Source organism: Micromys minutus (genome assembly GCF_963924665.1).
Source record: "Micromys minutus genome assembly, chromosome: 15".
Taxonomy (NCBI): Eukaryota; Metazoa; Chordata; class Mammalia; order Rodentia; family Muridae; genus Micromys; species Micromys minutus.
The window spans coordinates 9,082,226-9,099,997 of record NC_137984.1 but is presented as its reverse complement, the minus strand read 5'-3'; the positions used below and the strand labels follow the sequence as shown (position 1 = coordinate 9,099,997).

The following is a 17,772-nucleotide window of genomic DNA, read 5'->3' as shown; positions in this document are numbered from 1 at the left end:
ATACTAAGAGAACAAGTGGCTTGCTTCCTAGATTCATGGATATTGCTCCTAAACAGTTCATTCTTTTTTGTCTTTAAGATCTTGATAATTTATCTTTTATTGCTTATCTTATTTAGTTACATTTCAAATGTTGTCCTTCCCATGCTCTCCTCTGACATCGCATCCCATCTCTCCTCTTTGACTCTAACAAGGTGCTCACCCATACATCAACTTCTGCCTTCCTTCTCTACCATCCCCATAAGCTGGGGCATCCAGCCTCCACAGAACCAATGACCTCCCATCTCATGGATGCCAGAAAAGGCCATCCTCTGCTACATATGTAGTTTGAGCCATAGATCCATTCATGAGACAACATACTATTTTTCATCTCCCCAACCTTTAGACAATGAGTAAAATTATTAACCACTGAATCTTAAAGCTTTTCTTAAAACTTTCACTGTGTCTCAAACAGGAAATTCTGAGTTATATCCAGGTGTAGACTATTAAAGGTTAAACTGTGGGACTTTCAGAATCACATTATATCTAATAATAAACTTATTGGAATTCCACATCTTTCATTATTATGATATGTTTACTTAACTGATCAATCTAGAGACAAATCAGGAGGCTAATGCCTGATGGGAATAAAATTTAAAGCAAATTAATATTAAAAAAGAATCATGTGCTTGCAGATAGGAGCCTGATATGGCTGTACTCTGGAAGGCTCTGCCAGCACCTGACTAAAATAGATACAGATATGTGCAGCCAACCCTTGGACTGAGCCCGAGGAATCTAATGGAAGAGTGAGAGGAAGGGCTGAAAGAGCTGAAGGAGATGGCAACCCCAAAGGAAGAAGAACAGTATCAACTAACCAGACCCCTCAGAGCTCCCACCATGGGCTGGTCCATGGCTCCAGCTACATTAGTAGCAGAGGGCTGCTTCATCTGGCATTAGTGGGAGAGGAGGTGCTTGGCCTGTGGAGGTCCAACACCCCAAAGAAAAGGAAGGCTATACAGGTGAGCCAGGTATAGGTTGGGTGGCACACCCTGTTAGAGGCAAAGGGTGGGGGATGGGTTGGACGATTCTTGGAGAGGAGACTGGAATGGAGGATAACATTTGAAATGTAAACAAATAAAAGGATTAATAAAACAACAGTTTTTCAGCATAATTCCAAAATGTATTGCTAAAGAGCACCTTTCTTTAGTCCAAAAGTTAAAGTCCATAAAACTACATTCCACAAAGCAATTAAATGTCATTGCAATGATGGCATATTGTGACATTTGTGATCTTCATGCATGCATCATTCATACTGTCCAAAAATAAGAGACCATTTCATTAAAGCTGAAGTAATATATCTTTAGAGAGTCAATTATGGATGAGGTAAGAGATTATAAATTTTAAATACTTTATTAAGACACCTGTATCGCAATTGTGGGTTTGCAGACTCACTGATACTGTAAGGCCAACTGGCTTTAGTAGATTCTTGTGTCAGCTCTTGCAACTGTCCAATTTTCTCATCATGAAAATCATTAACTTTTTCTCAGAAAGAGGTGCAAAAACATGCCTTTCCTGTTGATCACTGTCTGCTGTGCTTTGCATGTTACCACAACACTGCTGCTTATGTCTCCAATCCCTTCAAGAAATGCCGGACCTCACCATAATCAACAGTTTTATGTCTTCTAAATTGTCCTTCACATACTGGTCACCCAGGGCTTTGAGGTCCAGGGACAGGGACCAATGTAGAGGAAAAATTTGCCTATATAAAGATCGAACTCTTGACACATGCCCCATGCATACTTGACCACTAGTTCATTCTTTTTACAGCAATTGCTTTACTAACTTCTTTCTAGCCCTTCTGAGTCCATGGGTTGAAAAGAAATCAGTCTCTTCTGAAATATTTCTGTGCTTCACTTTGTAGCATGTGTTTTAGCTAAGGAATCTCAGGTCTCTGTGGTTTTGTTTTGTTTTGTTTTGGTTGGTTTTAGTAGATTATGTTTTCTACGTAAGCCCAAATTAGAGATCTCCTTCAGGCTCCTCTTCTTTGCCCTAGAAAGGGCAGGGGGTGGGGATAAGAATTGTAGGAGCTAGAGGGGTCACAGATACCAGAAGAACAAGGCCCACAAACATCATCAACTAAGTACAGCTCATTCGGGGAAGCGATAATTATGGAGATTGCATGTGTCTGTGCTAAGTCTTCTGCATAGAGTGATGGCTGTGTAGCGTGGTGTTTTTGTGTAACTCCTAAGACTGGGAAGTGGGATGTGTCTCTCTGACATTTTCCTCCTACTAGGTTGATCAGCCTTGATATGAGGGTTCTATTATAGCCTTATTACATCTTGTTACGTCATGTTTAGTGGATATTCCGGGGAAGAGTGTTGCTTTTAGCATGAGTAGTAGATTTTGAGGATTGCAAAAGTGCAGTGTGGGGAGGCCAATGGTGAGGAGTCTGGGGAGTACTAGGAATAGTAAGTAGAAGGTGGAGAAACTGCATTCAGGAGATATTGAAAAATAAAAGTAATTAATTAATCAACTAATTGATTGATTATAAAAAAGCCTTTTGTTCTAGATTCCAAATAATCAGGGTTTAGGATTTGTTCTGTTAAATGAATAAGGAACCCAAGTATAATTATGCTAGACATGAGAATGTAATTTAGTGACCTACACTATAGGAAATAAACCCAGGATAATAGCTGAAAGCTTTTACTTTTAGCTCTCAACATCTCTAAACATTCTGAGTTTTTTAGACTTTGAATGTGTTATTTCACCTGTCTCATATGGCATTATTTATGGCAGCCTTATTGGAAATGCTCTTTTCTTTGGAAACCTAAAAAACTGTATACATGTGAAAGTTATTACTATTTCACTGTGTGTATAACCTTATTTTTTTTACAATGAATTCATCAGTTGATGCACTGAGTTATAGTTACACAGGAGAGGGAATGTCTGAAACAATGTTGTACAGGATGTTTGTTTGTCTGCTTATGATGGATTTATCTATGTACTCTTGGCTGACCTAGAACTTGACCTTGAGACCAGGCTGCCTTCAAACTCAGAGATCTGCATGCCTCTGCCACCCACTGCTGGGATGAAAGGTATGCACCACCACTGTCTGGCAGAATTCAAATGCTTTAGCACAAAAAATAATTACTATTTGAGGAAAAAGAATGCTTATACTTACTTGGACATTAATGGACATTACTTGGATAACAATTGTATACATGTTCCTAAAAATAAGTTTAGACAATTTTTAACTATTATAACTTTTAAATAAATTTATGAAAATATATTTTTGATAACTGGTAGGAAAAACCATTGTATTACTACAATGGCCATTTAACTAGATATTTGATTCAATATGTAAAAAACATTCTTTTATTATATTTTCCAAAAATATATATAAGTAAATGCCATAATCATTAACTGATAAATGCAGTATAATTTTATATTTTCACGAAATCATATTCCAAATATGTATAACCTACATAGTGCATTCTATTATCATAATCTTTCATAAAGCCAATTACATAATATTAATAAAGCATAAGATGAACTACAACTGTAAGTATTGATTACATTTTATTTCTCTTTTAATAGTAATAGGATCTGAATTTTTTTCCAAGTGTTGCTGGATATATAATGACTGGAAATAAACTTTACATAAAGCCTTTCTGTGCTTCATGGGATAGATGTCCATATATTAATATTTTGTTTACTGCTGTTTTCTATATAATATAGTTTGCCCTACAAATCAGAGAAAATTGAATTCACTTTAGGTGTTTAGTAAACATATATGATCCTTATGCAATGGTAAAATTGAGGCTTTCTAATTATATCAAATACATAATGGAAAAAAGCTATAAGATATATAATGGACCTTCCACTCTCCATCTGCATCCAGAGCTAAGGCTGTTCCATAGCCCACCTTACATAGACACCACTAGGAGAGAGACAGTCTATCAGATATGCTCTGTCTTAGTCAGGGTTCCTATTCCTGCACAAGCATCATGACCAAGAAGCAAGTTGGGGAGGAAAGGGTTTATTCAGCTTACACTTCCATATCGCTGTTCATCACCAAAGGAACTCAGAACTGGAATAGAAGCAGGTCAGAAAGCAGGAGCTGATGCAGAGGCCATGGAGGCTTGCTTCCCATGGCTTTCTCAGCCTGCTTTCTTATAGAACCCAGGTCTACCAGCCCAGGGATGGCACCACCCACAATGGGCTGGGCCCTTGATCACTAGTTGAAAACATGCCTTACAGCTGGATCTCATGGAGGCATTTCCCCAACTGAGGCTCCTTTCTCTCTGATTAACTCCAGCTTGTGGCAAGTTGATACACAACCAGCCAGTGCATGCTCTCAGTCCTAAGATCATAGGATCACAGGTCTGTCTACAGGAGGGACAAGCTTCAGTCAGAGACAGCAAGAACAAATAACAACAGATTTAACTAGATGGCAAGAAGCAAGAGCAAGAACCCAAGCAGCAGAAAACAAAGCACTTGGCATCATCAAAGCCAAGTTTTCCCACAGAAAGTCCTGGATACCCCAACACATTCGAAAAGAAAGATTTGTATTTAAAACCACATCCCGTGATAATGTTGTAGTAATTTAGGAAGCACGTAAATAATTCACTTAAAGAAATACAGGAGAACACAGGTAAACAAGTAGATACCCTTAAAGAGGAAACACAGAAATTCATTACAGAATTACAAGAAAACAAAGCCAAAATGGTGAAGGATTAGAACAAAATAATGCAGGATATAAAAATAGAAATAGGATCGATAAGAATATTGCAAAGGGAGACAACCCTGGAGATAGAAAACCAAACAAACAAATCAAGAGTCAAAGATGCAATCATCACCAGTGGGATGTAAGAGATGAAAGACAGAATCTCAGCAGCAAAAGATACCATAGAAAACCTAAGACATAATGAGAGGAAAAAACCTGAGGATAATAGATAAAGAAGAGATTAAAGATCCCTAACTTAAATGGCCTATAAACATCTTCAACAAAATTGTAGGAGAAAACTTCCCTATCCTAAAGAAAGGGATGCCCATAAGCATAAAAGGGGCCTACAAGATTCCAAATAGATTGGACCAGAAACAAAATTCCTCCTGTGACATAATACTCAAAACACCAAGTGCACAAAACAAAAAGAGGATATTCAGTGCAGTAAGGGAGAAAGGTTAAGTAACATATAAAGGCAGACCTATGAGAATTACACCAAACTTCTCAACAGAGACTATGACAGCTAGAAGGACAGATGACATACAGACACTAAGAGAACAAAAATGACAGCTTAGGCTACTATATCCAGCAAAATATCAATTAACATAGATAGAGAAACCAAAATATTTTCTGAAAAACCTAAACTTACACAATATCTTCCCACATATCCAGGCCTACAAAGGATAATAAAAGGAAAACTCTAAAACAAGAAGGGAAACTATACCATAGAAAATCAAGAAAGCAGTCTTCTTTCTTTGTGTGTGTGTGTGTGTGTGTGTGTGTGTATGAGAGAGAGAGAGTGTGTGTGTGTGAGTGTGTGTTTTTACATTTGAAATGTTATTCTCTTCCCTCACCCTGCTCCCATCCCCTCTCCCCCTCACAGGTGATTAGGTGCAATTGCTCCTAATCACCCTCTCCACCCCATTCATTGCCTTGGCATTCCCCTACATTGGGAAAATGTGCACTTCCTGAACCAAATTCTTTCAATAACCACCCCCCCAAAAAAAAGCCAGAGAAAAACAAGATTTCCCTTCGAACAACAAAAATAAAATGACAAAACAATTCCAATTTTTTTGATGTCTCTTAATAGGAATGGACTCCATTATCCAATAAAAAGACATAGACTAAAAGACTGGATACTTAAAAGGATCCAGAATTTTGCTGCATACAGCAAATGAACCTCAGTGACAAAGATAGACACTACCTCAGAGTAAAAGGCTATAAAAAAAAGTATTCCAAGCAAAATGTTCCAAGAAACAAACTGGAGAAGCAATTCTAATGTAGAATAAAATTGACTATCAACCAAAAGTTATCAAAAAAGATAAGGAGAACACTACATACACACCAAAGAAAAAAATCTACCAAGATGAACTCTCAATTCTGAACATCTATACTCCAAGTGCAAGAAAACACACATTCATAAAAGAAACTTTACCGATGCTCAAAGTCTCACATTGTACCACACACAAAAATAGTGGAAGACTTCAACATTTCACTCTCATCAATGAACAGATCATGGAGATAGAAACTAAAAAGGGATACAGTAATACTAACAGAAGTTATGAACCAAATGGATTTAACAGATATCTATAGAACAATTTATCCCAAATCAAAACAAAACAAATATTTTTGTCTTAACACCTCATGATATCTTCTCCATAAATGACAGTACAATCAATCATAAAACAGGCCCCAGCAAATACAAGAAGACTGAAGTAATCCATGTATTCTATCAGATCACAGGAGACTGAGGCTGGTCTTCAATAACAACAAACATTAAAAAAAACTTACATACACATGGAACATGAACAGTGCACTACTTAATGATAAGTTGGCCGAGGAAAAAATAAAAAAGGAAATTAAAGACATTTTAGAGTTTAATGAAAATGAAGGCACAACATACCAAAATTTATGGGACATGATAAAAGCAGTACTAAGAGGAAAATTCATAGCTCTTAGTGCCTCCAGAAAGAAACAGAAGAGAGTATACCCAAGCAGCTTGACAGCATGTCTGAAAGCTCTAGAACAAAAAGAAGCAAATGTACACAGGAGGAGTAGGTGGCTGGAAATAATCAACTCGGAGTAGGAATCAACCAAGTAGAAACAAAAAACAACTATACAAAGAATCAACACAACCAAGAGCTGGTTCTTTGAAAAAAATCAATAAGGTTGATAAACGCTTAGCAAGTCTAAACATTGGTACAGGGACAATATCCAAATTAACAAAATCAGACATAAAAAGGAAGACATAACAGCAGAAATTGAGGAAATTCAAAAAAGTCATCGGATCCTACTACAAAAGCCTAGGCTCAAAAAACTGAAAAATCTGGGTGAAAATGGACAATATTCTAGACAGGTTCTAAGTTAAATCAGGATCAGATCAACCATCTAAACTAATATAGGCAGTCATTAAAAGTCTCTCAACCAAAAAAGCCCAGGACCAGATGGATTTAGTGAAGAATTATATAAGAACTCAAAGAAGAAGAAATACCAATCCTCTTCAAACCATTCTACAAAATAGAAACAAAAGGAACACTACCCAATTTGTTCTTTGAAACCAAAATTATGCTTATACCTAAATTACACAAAGACCCTACAGAAAAAAAGAACTTCAGACCAATTTCCCTTATGAATACCAATGCAAATATACTCAGTGAAAATACTCAAAAATCAATTGAAGAACACTGCTACCCACCCATGTCCAAAATTTTAACCCAAAATTGCCCCTGTCTAAAAGATATGCAAGGACAAAGACTGAAACAGAGACTGAAGGAAAGGCCATCCACAGAATGCTCCACCCAAGAATCTACCCCAGCTACAGACAGCAAACTCAGCCACTAGTGCTGATGCCAAGAAACACTTTCTGACAAGAGCCTGGAATGCTATCACCTGAGAGGCTCTTCCAGAGCCTGATTTGTGACAATGTGTAGGTTTGATGCTCCACTGTATGGGAATTATAGGGTGGTAAGCCTGGAGTGGGTCACTGGGTGGGGGTGAACCCTCATGGAAGTAGGGAGAGAGGCATAGGATGGGAGGTTGCAGAGGGAAACCTGGGAATTGGGATAACATTTGAAACATAAATCAATAAAATAACAAATTAAAAGAGAAGAAAGGAAGAATGATTATCCACTTATTAAAAATGGGTATGTCCCAGAGATTTGGTGATGGCTCAAATCACTAATATAACTCATCACATATGAAAATTGAAATAGAAAATGTACATAATCACCTCATTAGATGGAGAAAATGCTTTTGAAAAGACTCCAGCAACTTTTCCTGATCAAAATCCTGGAGAGAGTGGGAATACAAGAAATAAACAACACAGAAAAGGTTTATAGAAAGCCCACAGCCAACATCAACCTAAACAGAAGAAAACCCAATCATGAACAAGACATGGTCCTCTACTCTCTCCATAACTTATCAATATTCTACAGAAAACCTTAGCTAGAGAAATAAGATAACTGAAGAGACCAAAAAGTTACAATTAGAAATTGAATAATTCAAGGTGTCTTTATCTGCAAATGATATGATTGTAAACATAACGGGCTCTAAAAGCTCTGCACAGAAACCTTACAGTTGCTAAGCACTTTCTGCAAAGTTGTGGGACACAAAACTAAAGAACAATAATCAGTAACCCTTTTATTTGCAAATGACAAAGAGACTGGGAAAGGAATCATGGAAACGTATTTCATAATACACTGAAATAATGTAAATTATATTGGACTAATTCTGTCCAAGCAAGTAAAACAGTTATATAGTGTCAGGAGCCATGATGGGACAAGCTAATAACTAGCTGGTGATCTTCCTGAGATGGCCTGCTTTAAATTATTACATAATCTGCAACAGATTTGTTCTTATTGGACAAGGCCATGGGAGAATTCATTTTAGGAAAAATTCCTGTTATTATTAAGATTTTCCTGCTATTATTAAACACATATAACAATCAATTCTTAACAGCCCATCCCTTTGAAGCAGATCTATGTAGATCTACGAAGATGTACTCTCTTGTAGTGATGCTATATAGAAAAATAGATGACTTCTTAAGTCTTAATGATGATCTTATAAGAACTCTGAAAATTATATCAGTGATTACTAAGCTCCTTTATAGTGGGACTGCTATTAGGTCCTTTTCTGATAGTCAAGACTTCAATGAGAACTCTGCCAGTCTCCCAAGTGTCAAATTGTATTACAAAGCTATATAATAATAAAAACATCATGGATTGTCATAAACAGACACATTGATTAATGAAACAACTTGAGGACCGAGACAAAAATCCACACTCCCATAGACACTTGATTTTGATAATGGAGCTTGAAATGCACACCTAAATAAAGATAATATGTTCAAGAAACAGTGCTAGTCAAACTGGGTGGCTGAATGCAGAAGAATGCAAACCAATCTGTATTTTTTACCCTGCATAAACCCTCAGATGAATCAAGGAACTTAATATAAAGTAAGCTACCCTGATTCTGAATGAAAGGAAATTGAGCAATAGTTTTGAATCATTAGCACAAGAGAAGACTTTTTAAACAGAATGTAAACAGGACAGGCATAAAGATCAAGGAGTAATAAATGGGGCCTCTGTATGGAAAAAACATTCAAGTAAATTGACAGGCTACAGAATGGGGAAAGAACTTTACCAATTCCACATATGACAGAGAACTAATATCTAAAATATGTAACAATCTTTTTTTTTAATTGAAAGATAGAAAAAATGTAAACAAAAAAATAACTCAATTTAAAAATAGTTCAGAGGGCCCTTCTGGTCTGAATTTGAGCCCTGAGCAGACCTTGGGTGCTAGTATCACACCCAATGCTACAACACCCAGAGAAAGTCCACCACCCAGATGCTCTAACACACCCAGGATCACAGGATCACAGATGAAGAGGACACAAGATCTCTCACAATACCCAGAATAACTGGGTCCCCTGGTATCTAGGGACAGAGGAACCCCTGCTCAACCAGCGGCACGGATCCCTTCCAGTCTGAACCTGAGCCCTGAGCAGACACATCAGGGACAGACCTAGATAAAGAAATCTTAACTGAAAAATGTTGAATGGCTGGAAAGCATCTAAAGAGATGTTCAACACCCTTAGTAATTAGGGAAATGCAAATCAAAACAATCCTGAGATTGCACCTCACACTAGTCAGAATGGCTAAGATAAAAAACTAAGGCCACAGCAAATGCTGGAGAGGATGTGGGGAAAGAGTTACACTCCTCCATTGTTGGTGGGATTGAAAGGTGGTACAACCACTCTGGAAATCAGTCTGGTGGTTCCTCAGAAAATGGCAAATAGTACTACTTGAGGCCCCAACCCAGCTACACCACTACTGGGCATATAACTAAAAGATGCTCCAACATATAACAAAGACACATGCTCCACTATGTTCATAGAAACTTTGTTTGTAATAGCCAGAAGTTGGAAAGAACCCACATGTCCTTCATAAGAGGAATAGATACATAAAGTGTGATAGATTTTCACAATGGTGTTCTATTAAGCTATTTAAAAACAATGGTTTTATTAAATTATTAAGCAAATGGATAGAACTAGAGAACATCCCATGCGGTAACCCAATCACAAAAGAACACATGTACACTCACTGGTACGTGGCTATTAGCCCAAAAGCTTCGATTACCCAAGATACCATCCACATAAAGCACAAGAAGTTGGAAGTCTAAAGCTTAGATGTTTCCGTCCTTGTTTGAAGGGAGAACAAACATATTCACAGAAGGAAATACAAAGTTTGAGGCAGAGATGGAAGCAATGGTAATCCAGAGACTGCTCCACTGTGGAATCCATCTCATACACAGCCACCAAATCCAGACCCTATTTTGGATGCCGAGAAGTACATGCTGACAGGAGCCTAATATAGCTGTGTCCTGAGAGCCTCTGCCAGAGCCTGACAAATACAGAGGTGGATGCTCACAGCCAACCATTAGACTGAGAATGGGGTTTCCCATGGAGGAGTTAGAGATAGAACTGAAGGAGCTGAAGGGGTTTGCAACTCCACAGGAAGAAAAATAATATCAACCAATCAGACCCTCCCCCAGAGTTCCCAGAGACTAATCCACCAACCAAAGAGTACACATGGAGGGACCCATGCTTCTAGCAATATGTGTAACAGAGGATGGCTTTATCAGGCATCAACAAGAGGAGAGGTCCTTGGCTCTGTGAAGGCTCAATATCCCAGTGTAGGGAATGACATGGCAGGGAGATGGCAAGGAGTAGGTGGGTGGGGGAACACTCCCATAGAGGCAGGGGGAGGGAGGATGGGATAGGGCGATACCAGAGGGGAAACTGGGAAAGGGGATAACATTTAAAATATGTTAAAAAATAAATAAAAAATAGAGCAGAAAATTATACAGGGACCTCACAAATGATAAAATATGAAATGCTTATGAAACAGAAGAATGGTTAACATTCTTAGTCTTCAGGAAAATGAAAATCAAAACTTATTTTTTATTTCATCTTTCAGCCCTCTGAATAATCAAGACCAATAAAGCACTTGACTGTTCATAGTGATAAAGATGTAGGTTAAGAGAAACACAGATGGGTTGTTGGTGGGAGGGTAAATTGTACAGCCATGATGAAAAGTGATGTGGCTGTTTCTCGGAAAGCTGAGAAGAGAACTACCTAAATATTCACCTATGCTACATCTGGGCATATACAAAAGGATGCTTTATCAGGGAAAATGAAACATACTAAATAGCTGTTTTTAAAATCCTGAATTATTAGATAACTGTCAAGAAAAGTCATTCTGCATAATGCAGACCCCAGGCAGCTAGAACTAATGTCTTAGGGCTTATGTGCACAGTGATACACTTTCCTCAACAAGGCAACACCTATGCCAACAAGTCCACAAGTCCTAATTGTGCCAATTCCTGTGCCAAACATTTGCAGTCCACCATATTCCACTGCCTTATCCCCATTGGCCTGTTCAAGTACACAAGTCTATGGTTGTCATGCCTAGCCATAACATAATAAATAAGATTTTGTCCAACTTGCAAAGTTCCCATAGTGTACAGCAGTATCAACAATGTGAAAAGTCCAAAGTTCAAAATCGTTTTTAAGATTCATCCCCAAAGCAAGTCAGAAAACCAGCTGGGCAAACTCCATACTCTGAATCTCCACTTCTGATGTCCAAGGGGTCTCCAGATCTACAATTCCCCTCAGAGCTCAGAGAACCATACACATGAGGAGGCAAAGAGATAGTAAAGATGGATTGTACCAAAATAAAATCCTAATGTCTTCTAGATACAGCAGGATAAACTTGTAGATACTGTAGAACCATGCATGCTGTTTGTATGAATGTGGACCAGGCAGAATCTAAGTACTGAGAGAAGGCTTGGAGAAAAGTTTCCATCCCCAATCAAGAAGTTATTTTTAATTAACAACTACTGGTAAAGGAAAAATAGTTTTTCTTGAAGAGAGACTTTATAGATATACAAACCACACACACTTAAAGAGAAGGAACCTTATCCAGAAATAGATGGGGAAAAAAAACTTGTAGGTATATTATTTGAGAATTTTGTCTTATATTATTTGTTTTATGTTTGTACATGTATGTGTGATTTTGTTTTGTATATAAGTATATGGGTTTGTGCATGTTAGTATGTGCATGAATGTTTGTGTTTGTATATAAGTGAGTTTATACTAATTTGCATGTATGTTTGTATATGTGCATATATGTGTTTCTGTGCATATTTCTTGTTCTGCTTAGTTTCTTTGTATTTTTGTCTTCTTTGTGCTTATATGATTTATTAAAGAAGAGATAAATGAAAATATTGGAAGAGTAGGAAGAATATTGGAGGAGATGAGGAAAGAAAAAGAATGATCAAAATATATTGTGTGAAAATAACTTTATTTTTACTAAAAATAAATTAAAAATCAATTAAAATCTAGGCAAATGATCATAGTAAAATGAGGGTATTAAATTGATTTCTGAGGCTCTTTGATCACACATACAAATGATTTTTAAATATACCAAAATAAGCAACAATACAAAACAAATTAAATCTCAGAATTGGAAATAATGTCTGGACTGACTTCTTTTGGTAGATGTCTCATAAAACAGAAAAAAATGAATCATTTCACACTACATGAAAATGGATCAAAATTCTGCACTGAAACCATCTGGACCTGGGCTTTTTTTGGTTGGGAGGCTTTTGATGACTGCTTCTATTTCTCGGCAATTGTGCTAAAAACTGCATAGTATTGGTACAGAAATAGGCATGTGAATCATTGAAATAGAATAGAAGATCCAGAAATGAGCCCTCACATATATGGTCACCTGATTTTTGACAAAGGAGCTGTAAACATCCAATGGAAAAAGGACAGCCTATTCAACAAATGGTGTTGGTCCAACTGGCACTCAGCATGCAGAAGAATGAAAATAGAGCCTTTCTTATCTCCTTGTAAAAAGCTCAAGTGTAAGTGGATCAAAGATCTCCACATTAAACCAGATACACTGAAACTATTAGATGAGAAAGTAGGGAAAACCTTAGAACACATAGGCACAGGAGAAAATTTCCTGAACAAAACACCAATGGATTGAGCTTTAAGGTCTAAGATTGACAAATGGGACTTAATGAGATTGCAAAGTTTCTGTAAGGCTCAGGACACTGTCAAGAAAACAAAATGGCAGCCAACAGAGTGATAAAAGATCTTTACCAACCCCACATCTGATAGAGGCCTAATATCCAAGGTATACAAAGAACTTAAAAAGCTAGACACCAGAGAATCAAACAACCCTATTTAAAAAATGGGGTACAGAGCTAAACAAAAAGTTCTCAACCAAGGAATATCGAATGGCAGAGAAACATCCAAGGAAGTTCTCAACATCCTTAGCCATCTGGGAAATGCAAATCAAAACAACCCTGAGATTCCACCTCACACCAGTCAGATTGCTAAGATCCAAAACTCATATGACAGCAGAACCCGGCGAGGTTGTGGAGAAAGAGGAACACTTCTCCACTGTTGGTGGGATTGTAAACTGATACAACCACTCTGAAAATCAGTCTGGCGATTCCTCAGAAAATTGGACATAGTACTACCTGAAGATCCAGCTATTCCACTTCTAGGCATATACCCCAGAGACACTCCAATATACGACAAAGATACATGCACCACAATGTTCATAGCAGTTCTATTTATAATAGCCAGAAGCTGGAAAGAACCCAAATGTCCTTCAGTAGATGAATGGATACAAAAATTGTGGTACATTTACACAATGGGTACTACTCATCTATCAGAAACAATGACTTAACCAAATTCTTAAGAAAATGGCTGCATCTAGAAAATATCATCCTGAGTGAGGTAACCCAGTCACAAAAGAATAGACATAATATGCAGTCACTGATAATGGGATACTAACCCCAGAAAGCTCTGAATAACCCAGAAACAACTACAGACTGTGTGAAGTTCAAGGAAAAAAAAACATTATGCTCAATTCTTACACACAAAGAAAACTTTGAATAATTCTGGTTTACATCCTGTTTTACATGTACTTTTTCCTCATTGTAATTAGTAAGACCTTAATGCATACTATCAAACCTTTGGAAAAAAATAATTCCAAGCACTGACAAAATGTATTCATATACTTTTATGCAAAAATGCTTAAAAGTTGTTCATTTATCTTTGTTTTTTAAAATAAAGTTGTTCAAAAAAAAAAAAAAGAAAATGGATCATCAATATTAAGACTTGTAGCACAAACCAGCCCATGCTCACTTTCTTTCTTTCTCTCTCTCTCTCTCTCTCTCTCTCTCTCTATATATATATATATATATATATATATATATATATATATATATATATATATATATATATATATATATATATATATATAATCTTTCTCCCATCTCTCCTTGTCTCTGCTTGTCTCTGTCTCACTCTGTTTCTGTGTCCCTCTCTGTGTCTGTCTTTCTGTCTATGTCTGTCTCTCTCTATATCAAACAACTGAAAAAAGTATCCTGAAACACTGTTAACCTACAAAATTAAGCAGTTTTATGGTTGTTGAATCGCTAAGGCTAGATAATATAATAGTTTACATTTTCCCAAAAGACTATCTTCAGTGTTCACAGCATTTCTTAAATTAACAGAAAGTAAATTATTGTCTTTCTATATTTATATAGGATTTCCTTTGTATCACTCAAATTCTTAAAGTGAATCAGTATAGGGAATGGCAATTACATATAAAAAACTGATACTGTCTTTTTCTTCGATCTCTGTAACTGAAGTCAGTGTTATCATTGTCTTCACTTTGAATTTGTATTCAGTTATCATGATAAAATTCCAGTTTTAACTTTTAAAAAATACAAAAAAAGTATTTTTTTGCTGAGACAAAATAGCAAAATTTTTAAGAGTGTGAGAAAAAATCTATAGGAGGTTAATGAATTCTAAAAAAAAAAGACCAAGTGATAGTTTTTAAAAACTCATTACCAATAATTACTGGTCAATACCAGCTTAATAATAATAGGCATAGCATTGATCCTAAATGGAAGCAGATAGAAGCAGGTATATCCTATACATACTAGATACATATTGATCAATAAGCCTGACAGGAATCATCTAATTTTCTAATTGTCAACCAGGGTAAGTATCTTTATCACTGGTCTTCTTTCTAAATCCATGTGCTCAGTTAAGTCATTTTTCATCCCTTTTCTATAAATGAAAATAAACTGCTTACTGTATTTTGTTTTTGTGTTTAATCAGTCCCCTTTGTAGACTACCCCATTCACAAAGTCAGGAAAGTGCAGCCCTCCTCTGTGTCACTTAGGAAAAAAAAACAATTAATTTGCAAATTTTTACTTTTATTCTTCTTCTATGTTAGTGTCTGGACAAGAAATATAACCTAAAATACTGTTTCACATTTTGGCTCCAAAACAATAAATGAATAGAGGTGAAGTAAATCAGAATAAATAATTTATAGAACTTAGAGATTTACTCTAGACTTTTCAGAGACAGTTTTTTAGAGTTAGAGTAATATACACTACTGTGGACTTGAGTCTATGGTTTTTTGGAGTATCATTACATGCTCATTATAGAGAACCCTTCCTGGGTATCCATTACCAAACTCTCTTACAGATGCTTTTATTCATCTTTCTAACCTCATCTATAGCCAGAGCTCATAAAGAGTTGATTTGTATTTTGATGGCTAAAATGTTAGCAAGCCTACTGCATTTGGCAATGCCTGGCTGACTTTATCATATTATGTGATTCTCTTAGAGAGCACTCTGTCATCTATTAGCAGATAATACTAATAGATGAAGTAGCAAAAGAACACTTTTATCAAATAATAAAAATCAGAAGCTAATGAGAAACAAGAAAACAGAATATATTAGTCATTTATCAATCCATGGACATCAAAGAGTCAGCTCATCCTAAGCACAGTTGATCCTATATAATCAAAACATATATAAATGATGGATTTTTTTCTTTGTATTTTCATTTATTCTTGTTTGCTTAACAGTATCTTCCCTGAAGTTTAGGCCAGTGAGGAACTCTCCATCTTCCTTCCTCAGAGTCCCGAGTCATGCATAACAAGATTAAATCCTGGTATCTAAGTAGAATAAGACTCTCTCCAATTACCATAGCTGAAAAAAGGAAGCAACAGGTATTTCTGGAAAGTTGTATTTACTGTATATGCACATAAGTACTTGAGATAGTCACTCTCTGTAATGTACTTCTGCAAAGGTTGTAATAAAATAATTTAAAAATATTGAGGTAGCATAACATTGTCCTGTGTATCCACTGGATGCTTTGCAGATGATGTGAGTTTATTTTAAATGCAAGAATATTGAAGATCAGGTGTTCAGTAACTGGTTCAAACTCACGTGCTAGAAATGACTTACAAATTTTTCTTCAAAATTCTTTTTTCATTTGTGATCACACCACTCTCCGCCATGTTTCTACCAAATATTTTAGGAGATTACATACACATGTTGACAGAGATCAGCTTCATCAATGAGGTATTATAATTTCAAAGATCATTTTTCTTTATCACAGTCTTTAAGTCATAAACATGGAGAAAGAAAAGAGAAGGAAAAAGAAGAGGCTAAGGAGAAAGAATAGAAGTAGAAGGTGGTGGTAGAAGGGGAGAAAAACAAGGAAAAGGAGAAGGAGGTGGTGTAGGAGGCAGAAGAGGAAGATGACAAGGAGGAGAAAAAGGAAAGAAAGAAAACAGAAAGGGTTGTGGAGAGAAAAAGAAAACAAGGTGAGAAAGAAGTCCAAAGTAATTTTTAAAAAAGCAGTTACTGGGATTGACAGTGTTCTAAAGTAATAAGATTCTAATAAGGTTGTAAAAATATAAGAACTAGATGATTACACACTTGCTTCAGGTATGACATGCTTGATTTTCAATGTATGCACAAGTAGCATTTTAGAAAAACTTCCACAGAACAGCTAAAGAAACAATGTATAGTTGGTTTTTTAACAATCAGCTTCCATTCAGAGTATTTAGTCCACTAGATTTTTAAATATTTTATGCAGCATAGTGCAAAGAATTATCATCTTAATTAAGCTATCTTTAGCATACTTCATAGAAAAATTAAAGATATAAAAGAATAGAGGTGTATTGGGGTTATTAAAAGCTTTTCTTCATTGCAGAGATATGAACCAAAGTTAACTAACTCCATCACTGTTTTTCTGGAATTACAAAAGACCATAAGTAAGAAAATCTAACTGTTTTAGAAAGATAAGACTCAGTATTTGAGAAATGGTGGATTTTATTGCAAATTTTAACCACAATCATAAAAAAGAATATTTTCAATTACTGTAAGTCTTTTCTTCTAAATTTACCAGGAATCAAATCAAGTGACTCATTGCTTCAATCAAAGATATTAGAGTTTTAATGCATGAAGATATTAGCATCTTTGAACTTTCACCTGACTTTATTTGCAACAGACCATGCAGCGAACACAGGTAAAGTTAAAAGGCACAGCACCAATTATTATTTCTGTATTTTATTGTCTTTATTCTAGGTCTGCACATGCATTATGCAAGCTTTTAAATGAAAATATAGTACAGATAAAGCTGACAGTCTTAGAAACAAAGGCTATTAAGACAGACA

The 17,772-nt window shown here is 36.1% G+C and overlaps 1 protein-coding gene across 7 annotated transcripts in view; it reads right to left on the bottom strand.

Moving 5' to 3' along the window:
* Nucleotides 1-17,772, bottom strand: part of TRDN (triadin) — a 357,916-nt gene that overhangs the window by 239,197 nt on the left and 100,947 nt on the right. The gene's annotated exons all lie outside the window — the stretch shown is intronic.